Raw genomic sequence first — 9,305 nt, 5'->3', positions numbered from 1 at the left:
ATTAATGAGAATGTATAGAAATGGGAACACTTGGACACTGTTGGTGGAAATATCAATTAGTACGGCCATTATAGAAAACTGCATAGAGGTTTCTCAAAAAACTAAACATAGAATTACATATGATTCAGCAATCCCACTTTAGAATATTTACTCAAAATACTTGAAATCAGTAGATTGAAGAGATGTCTGCATTCCCATGTTCACTGCAGCACTATTCACAGTGGGAAAGTTATGGAGTCAGCCTAAGTGTCCATCAACAGAGGAATAGATAAAGAAAATATGGTATCACACATAATGGAATACTATTTAGTTAAAAAAACTTGTCATTTGTGGCAATATGGATGGAAGTAAAAAACATTATGCTAAACTAAATAAACCAGACACAGATGAAGATTGCATGTTCTTATTATATGTAGAATATAAAACACTCAAATGCAAAGAAGCACAGAATAGAATGGTAGTTACCGGGGGTGAAGGTCGGGGGGTGGTACAGGAGGAATGAGGAAGAAGATGGTCAAAGAAAACAAAGCCTCAATTAGAAGAAATATTTCTTTTTCCTTTAGATGTATTGCATTGCAGACTGAATATAGCAAAATAACCTATTGTACATTTCAAAATCACTGAGAGTTAATTTCAAATGTTCTCACCACAAAAAATAAGTATTAAAGATAATGAACATATAAATTAGCTTGATTTAATTATTCCATATTATATTCATAAATATCACTTTGGGCCAGGCATGGTGGCTCATGCCTATAATCCCAGCACTTTGGAAGGCTGAGGCAGGTGGATCACCAGGTCAGGAGTTCGAGACCCACCTGAGTAGCATGGTAAAACCCCGTCTCTACTAAAAATACAAAAAAATTAGCCAGGCATGGTGGCACATGCCTGTAATTCCAGCTACACAGGAGGCTGAGGCAGGAGAATTGCTTGAACCCAGGAGGCAGAGGTTGCAGTGATCCAAGATCGCACCACTGCACTCCAGCCTGGGCTACAGAGTGTGACTCCATCTCTCAAAAAAAAAAAAAAATCACTTTGAACCCCATAATTACATGCAATTATAACTTGTCAATTTACAATTAAAAGTTTTTTTATAGGCCTGGCACAGTGTCTCATGCCTATCTCAGTATTTTGGGGGCTGAGATAAGAGAATTGCTTGAGCTCAGGAGTTCAAGACCAGCCTGGGCAACAGTGAGACCTCTTCTGTACTAAAAAACAAACAAACAAAACAAACAAACAATCTAATAAAAACATCTACGGGCCGGTTGTGGTGCCTTATACCTGTAATCCCAGCACTTAGGGAGGCCAAGGCTGCTGGATCATGAGGTCAGGGAGATAGAGACCATCCTAGCTAACATGTTGAAATCCTGTATCTACTAAAAATACAAAAAATTAGCCGGGCATGGTGGCACCACCTGTAGTCCCAGCTACTTGGGCGGTTGAGGCAGGAGAATCCCTTGAACCCAGGAAGCAGAGGTTGCAGTGAGCCGAGATCACGCCACTGCACTCCAGCCTGGGTGACAGAACGAGACTCTGTCTCAAAAAAACAAACATCTATGGTAGAGGATATTCCCAGTAATCAGGTGAATAAATTGACATAGTTTGTGAATATCTTTCAACTTCTTTCTCCAACCACCCTAGTGCTTAATGGGCCTATGTACAAAGTGGCCATGGCGGCAGGGATATGGTGGCAGGATGCTATGCATGGGCTGAATAACATGGACTTTCCCTCACCAAGGCTGACATGGATACCACTGTTGTTGAGCCTAATCTATCAACATCAGAGATCAATGCTGAGCCCTTTGATGTGCCAGTACCCGCTAGGAGACTAGATAGATATCTGGTAGCAAATTGATTCCGTCAGTCTCTTCTTTATGAGGAATAGGCAAGGATTTATTCTCATTGGAATAGGTATGTATTCTGGATATGAATTGGGCTTCCCTGTTGATAATACACTGCCAGCGTCACAATTTGTGAACCTATGGATTGCCTCACTCAGAGTTATGTGATTATACAAATGTTGCTGGTAACCAGGGAACTCATTTCAGAGCTAAAGAAGTGCACAATGGGCTCATGCCCATGGAGTTGATTAATCTCCCAGCACCAATCACCTAGAAGCAGTTGATCTAATAGAATGCTAGAATAACCTAGTGAAGACTCAGTTATGGTGCCAGTTTGGAGACAATGCCCTGAAAGTATGGGGTTCTATTTTACAGGATGAAGTTTATAGTTTGAATTAGTGACCAATATTTGCGGCTGTCCCTCCCAAAGTCAGGATAGATGGACCCAGAAATCAACCTGCAGAATTGCATATAATTCCCCTCACTATTAGTAATGTACTTGCAGAATTTTTGCTTTGAACTTTGCCAATTTAGAAGACGTGGTTCCAAGGGGAAAATGTTTCTACCAGGGGACACAATGATGGTTCTATTGAATTAGAAGTTAGGGCTACCACCTGGCCATTTGGGGTTCTTCATGCTACTGATCCAACAGGCAAAGATGGGGTTAATCAACTGGCTGGGATGATTGACTTTGTTTACTAAGAGGAAATGGGGTTGCTGCCTACACCGGAGCTGGGAGAACTATGTTTGGAACCCAGAAATGTTTCCGCCTCAAAAGGGCAGGTCCACTGAAGATTCAGGTCCTTCAGAATGAGAGTTTGAGACATCAAACATCACCAGGTTAAAAACAACAGTAAAGACAACTTTGATCTGCTGAAGTTACGGCTGAGAACAAAAGAGACAAGGGATTGGTAGTGAAAGAAGAAAGTTATAAACTATTACCTTGGGACTAGTTATAGAAGTAATGACTAATGTATATATTTTCTGTTTATTGTATAAGTGAGCGTTCATCTCTGTACATATAAATACAAATTTTTCTTTCATATGCTTCCGCTTATTAATTTTCACAAATTTTGTTGGCAGGTAAGTTTACTATTTCCTCTTTAGGTGACCAAATATTCAGATGGAACTGTGACTGAACTTTGGGAGTAGTTATCATAGCCCAGAGATAAATCATTTATGGATGTGGATGCTCTTATTGTTGTAACTTTAGGCTCCTCATTTTGAGAAAAGGATGAGAACATCTTCATTTGTAAAAAGGATAGTTGCATTTCTAAGTGAAAACATAGAGTTGTTTTTGTTGTTTGTAAGACAAATACACATAGAAGGATGCGAGCGTGCTGAATAGCTAAAGGGATGGATTTTGCCAGTTTCTGAGTTATTGTCCTTTAGCTTCAAACCCACTCTTCTAACTTAGCTTTGTGATGCTGGTGTTAGGACTCTACAAACTACATTCCTGCTTTGCCAGATGGTTTCCTTAGGCTCTGCCAATAGGGGATACTAGAGGAAAACTACTGGAATGGAGAAGGAAAAGCCTTGTTACTTCCAGTTTGTCTCTTATTCTTATTCCTATCAGTGTCCTCCAGGCTCTTTTCACTCTAGAAGCTGCTGCCCATTCTAGTAGCAGCAGTTGAAGCAAATTTACAGTTTCTAACATTTGCAAAACTAGCTGCATCATAGTCACTCCACCTAAGACACACCAGCTGTCCGCTGTCCCTCTCCTCAGAGGCCTGAATTTCAGCTACTCGGGGCACACTTCTTTTAAAGTTTAATAATTTTAACCTCTTCCCGTTATTCCCTCAGCGCTAGAATTGATAGCTTCTTCCTGCATTTGCTACCTCTATGACATCTTATTGTTCTCTTTTGCTTTATCAGTTCTTCATAACTAATAAACAACTTTTCATCTTCTGTCAATGAAAATGACTGGTGTAGTTTCTGTCTTTTGAGAGTAGTTTCGGTCTTCTGACTGGAGTCAAGTTCAGCCTAAAACTGCCTTCTCACATATTTTAAGTTCAGCTTAAAGGTTTCTCCATACAGAGAAATACTGTAAACCAGAGGTGTAAACAGATTATAACCTAATCTTGTTTCAATCAAGAAGTTTTGGCCAATTGAAGGCAGCCAGCTCTTCAAACCATGTTCAAATAAAGCGAACACGAAGATGTAATCAATCCAGCTGTTTCTGTACCTCAACTTCCATTTTCTGTATGTCACTTTCCTTTTCCTGTCCATAAATCATCTTCTACCACAGAGCTGTGCTGAAGTCTCTCTCAACCTATTTTGGTTTTGGGAATGCCTGATTTGCAAGTCCTTCTTAGTTCAATCAAACTGTTTAATTTGTCTATGGTTGTTTCTTTTAGCGACTCTAAGTGATTCAAGAGGTAAACTCAAGCTAGATCATAAAGAATCTAACGATATGCATTGAGGAGTTTGGACTTACCTTAAATAAGATAGCATTGAAGGGTTTTTAAAGCAAGGAAGTGACATAATCAGATTTGAATTTGAGAAAAATTACCCTCATGGCACTCTAGAGAACAGATTGGAGGGGTCAATACTAGAGGAAGTTAGGAAGATATTGGGGAAATCCAGATGAGATAATAGGTTGAACTAAAGTGAAAGTGTGGATAGAAAAAACTGAGTGAATGTAAGAGTTATTAAATAGAATAAACAAGACTTGGTGATAGGTTGAATAAAGGTGGGGAGGGAACAAAAGGAATGTATTTCATGCAGAGGTAAGGAAGAGAAACACATCAAAGATGACACCCAGTTTCTGGTAATGACAGCTAGGTGATTGTTCATAAAAAGAAGCCCAGACAGGGTGATCAGGTTTAGGGCAATGGAATGAGTGGAGTTTTGAACTATGGTCTTTGGGTTTTAGGATAGCTAGGGGTAGATATCTAAGGAATGCTTGGATTCAGAGGTATGGAGCTCATGAGAGAGATGTAGCCTGGGGAGAGATCTGGATATCATCAAATACATGGTTCAGAGAGCCAAAGGAGTTGATGGAGTACCCAGAGGGGGAATGGAGTAAGAAAGATCTAAGACCAAAATCCTAAGAACAAAATGTGAGGATGTTTGGTGTGGTACTTTGAGTAAGCAGGTGTTTCTTTTTCTTGCTTTCTTTTTTTTTTTTTTTCCAGACAGAGTCTCGCTCTGTTGCCCAGGCTGGAGTGCAGTGGTGCATCTCCGCTCACTGCAAGCTCCACCCCCCAGGCTCATGCCATTCTCCTGCCTCAGCCTCCCAAGTAGCTGGAACTACAGGCGCCCACCACCATGCCTGCCTAATTTTTTTGTATTTTTAGTAGAGACGGGGTTTCACAGTGTTCACCAGGTTGGTTTCGATCTCCTGACCTTGTGATCCACCTGCCTCGGCCTCCCGAAGTGCTAGGATTACAGGCATGAGCCACCGCGCCCAGCCACAGATGTTTCTTTTCATTCCTGAATTTGAAAGGTACCATTAACTGTGTCCAGAGTTAGGGCCCATTTACATGATCTCAGGAAATTTGCCTTGCAGTCTTCTTTTGGAAGAGTTACTATCATCTAGTGTTGACTGCCATGCCTGCACTGTCTCCCTACACAGGGGACTCTACTGGGACTACCCTATTGGCATCACTATTTGATGACCAGTATGGGGTGCTCGTCTATGAGGAACTGACGCAGAGGTAACTAAAGGAATGCTTGGCACCCTACGAGCAACATGAGAACCTTTGAGTGGGTAAGACCACTGAAAAGCAAGTGTCTAAAGTGTCACTTGATGAGGACACAACCAATAGGTGCTGAGCCAGTAGGTTACCTTTAGCAATTCAATAACATTTTCCTCTGGGAGGAAGTGTAATGGGATAATGGTTAAAGGCATAGGTGCTAGGAAAACTAAAAAGGTTAAAATCCCATTTCTTGCTCTTATCAGCTATTCGACACCTAGCAAGTTACTTCATTCCTCTAAGCTTCAGATTATTCATCTATAAAACAAATAGCAAATCATAGGGAAATTGAGGTTTAAATAATTTATGTAATATGATCTATATAATAGATGAATAGCTATATACTATATGTAATCTAATAATAACCAATATAAATCTCAGTATGTGGCATACATTCTATGTTAACTACATGCGCTTGATGTCAGTTTATTGCCTCTCTTCTCCAAAGTGATTCTGCCTTACCAGCTCTGTGATGATGGAGATTTAAATATTTTTCCTTTGTAGTGAGAAAATATCTAGCTTTATCAGTGAGAGTGCTGGAGGATCATTGTAAAAGCAGGGATTTATCTAGTGTGCTGCCATTTTTGCTTCTCCTTTGTTCCTACTGCACAGATGCCAGCAGCATGTGTCTTGGGACACCAGCATACTCCGCCTACCTGCATGTCCAGGATGTATAGTCTCTTGCCAAGCTTGTAGCCTGGCCTGGACTGGTGATCACCTCACCTGGCACTCAGGACATTATCAATGAACATCTCATGCTATGGGGCACCCTGCTCACAAGTAAACTCCAGATGCCCTGGCTCCCTCTTTGTGCCTACCTGGCTATCAGCCTCTGCCCATCCATACCTGAGTTGCTTATTGTGTAACTCCAGACACAAACACTGTGCACTCCAAGTCACACATTTCCTTAGGCCTCATACCCTCTGTGTGCCTGTTACCATCCTCAACCTGCTTGCATTGCATAAGGTTGTTAAGACGCCCAGATATCCACACTACATATCCATCTGTACACTGACTTACCAATGAGCAGAATCTCCAAACTCCCAATTCCTCTGTAAGCCTGCCTGCCTGCCAGGACCATCACACATGCCAGAGGGTAGTTTCCTGCTTGCTTAGCAACTATACACTAGCTCTAGCCTGGGCAACACAGCAAATGCCTCTGCTATCTACTAGGTTCTGAATCCCAACCTTGGGAAGGGCCTCTCTTTCCAAGTTTGTTCTTCTGTGGGTACTCTGCCTTATCCCTAGGGTATTCCTTTGAGTTCTCTTTACAGCTTTATAAGAGTTTTACAGTTACTTTCCTACTTAATACTTTTTATATTAAACTTTCCATATTCAAATTGATTGTTTGTTCCAGAATGAACACTGACTACTATACTATTTTTAGATATTATTTTATTCAACTAATATTTATGGAGTCCCTGCAATGTGGCTGGCACTTTATAAGTATCGGTCAAACATCAGAGAACAAAACAAACTTTCTGACTTATGGAACTTGCATTCTCCATAGAAAGACTGAGATTGGGCTCTCTCCTCCTGCCACCCAAGATGCCAAAAAGAAAGGCCAATGGGAAGAAGCAGGTGGCCAAGAAAGTGGTGAATCCCCTGTTTGAGAAAAGAATTAAGAATTTTGGCATTGGACAGGAAGGACATCCAGCCCAAAAGGGAGCTCACCTACTTTATGAAATGGCCCCATTGTATCAGGTTGCAGCTCCAGAGAGCCATCCTCTATAAGTTGCTGAAAGCGCCTCCGGCGATTAACCAGTTCACTCAGGCCTTGGACCGCCAAACAGCTACTCAGCTTCTTAAGCTGGCCACTGACCAGAGAAAAAGCAAGAGAAGAAGCAGAGGCTGTTGGCCTGGGCTAAGAAGAAAGCTGCTCGCAAAGGATATGTCTCTGTTAAGAGATCACCTGTCCTTCAAGCAGGAATTAACACCATCACCACCTTGGTGGGGAACAAGAAGGCGCAGCTGGTGGTGACTGCACAGGACATGGATCCCATCGAGCTGGTGTCTTCCTGCCTGCCCTGTGTCATAACATGGGGGCCCCTTACTGCATTTTCAAGGGAAAGGCAAGACTGGGGCATCTAGTCCGCAGGAAGACCTGCACCATTGTAGCCTTCACACAGGTTAACTTGGACAACAAAGGAGCTCTGGCTAAAATGTTGGAAGCTATCAGGATCAATTATAACGACAGATATGATGAGATTCCCCATCACTGGGGAGGCAACGTCCTGGGTCCCAAGTCTGGCTCACATTGCCAAGCTGGAGAAGCCAAAGGCTAAAGAACTTGCCACCAAATGGTTAAGTGTACCCTGTTGAGTTTTCTGTACATAAAAATAATTAAAATAATACAAATTCTCCTTTAAAAGAAGACTGAGATTGGGGCAACAGAGTTAAACAATGTGAGATGTGTCTTTGGGTCTAGAAGACATAAAGGTACCCTCTACATGTTTCATAAAGCTAAGCTTTGAGAACAACTACAATATTTTGAAGATATTCACTATACTATTTTACTGAAGTGTTACAATGCTGCCTTTCTCCCTACTTTAGATTAGTTGGTTTAAAATATTATCTAATCCAAATCCCATTCATTCAAATGTTTTTACCATAATCTTTTTGTTTAGTCATATTTTAAAATCAAATTGCTATTGAGTGAGCTTATCTTACAAGTTCATTATGATATACATTTTAAATGTAAAATTTTACTATTCTTGTAGCCTGGTGCTTTGTTCTCCTTTCTGTCATCTAATGTGAGTGGCAGCGTTTGTTAGATATGCCATTACTATGCAGATAGTTATTCTTTTAATGTTGCTTAGCAACAATTATTCAACATTCAGCTCCTTTCAGCTTTCGCACGGATATATTTTGAAATCCTGAAAAGGGTGTACTATTTCAGGTATCTAGCATTGAACTCTATTATTTCTTTGCTAAAACATTATAAGCTAATCTTACAATTTGTACAAAAATAATACATTTCCTAAAGCCCATAACTGCCAACGGACCCCAGCACTTCTGCATGTTTCTGTAAGTCAGACTTAAAGATGTCTAAAATACTCAACTAGTTGGAATAAGTGAATTTATATTTCAAATTCATTAATCTCGAGAGTCAAAATGCATTCCTTGATCAAATAAGTTCTGAAAATAAAAGGGCAAAAAATGTAGTTAAACTAGATACATTTAACAGCCTCTTGAAATTCCATAATTTTATAGGAATCAAGTTGATATAACAAAGGTCCTGTAGTCTTTCCTCTATCAGGTCTCTTAACAAAAGGAAAATGCAAACAACCCTCAAGTGTTGTTCATTGTAAAACCAATTTTTTGAAATACATCAACATAAAATGCCAAGAGCTAGAAAATAAGGAGCTTTATAAAAAATGAAAGCAACAAATATAATCACAAAAGTAACCATTAGGTCAATTTTCCCTCTTAAGCAGATATATTCCTACATGACATATTAACCAAATTCTTGAAGTGTTAGGAATAATTCAAAATTGGGGGGAGTTGGATTACATTGAAAGGGAGCTAATCACTATAAATGAAAGAATCTGTGGTTGATCCTTAATTGAAATAATTATTTTCCTATTTTTTTAGTTTTACTCACTCAAGGTATATTGTTGGTTTAGTTTGTTTTTAATATAGCAGTGAAAGTCAAGCCCAGAAACCCATCAGAATTTCCTAGACAGCTTTTTTTAAAACTACAAATGCGGTGGCTCACGCCTGTAATCCCAGCACTTTGGGAGGCTGAGGCGGGCGGATCACGAGG

At 40.3% G+C, this 9,305-nt stretch overlaps 1 pseudogene; it reads left to right on the top strand.

Moving 5' to 3' along the window:
- The first annotated feature begins 7,087 nt into the window (after nt 1-7,087).
- On the top strand, nt 7,088-7,861 carry LOC472453 (large ribosomal subunit protein eL8-like; annotated as a pseudogene).
- The last annotated feature ends 1,444 nt before the right edge of the window (nt 7,862-9,305 follow it).

Source organism: Pan troglodytes, chromosome 6 (genome assembly GCF_028858775.2).
Source record: "Pan troglodytes isolate AG18354 chromosome 6, NHGRI_mPanTro3-v2.0_pri, whole genome shotgun sequence".
Classification (NCBI taxonomy): domain Eukaryota; kingdom Metazoa; phylum Chordata; class Mammalia; order Primates; family Hominidae; genus Pan; species Pan troglodytes.
The sequence above is the reverse complement of the archived record's forward strand: the minus strand, read 5'-3'. Positions and strand labels throughout refer to the sequence as shown.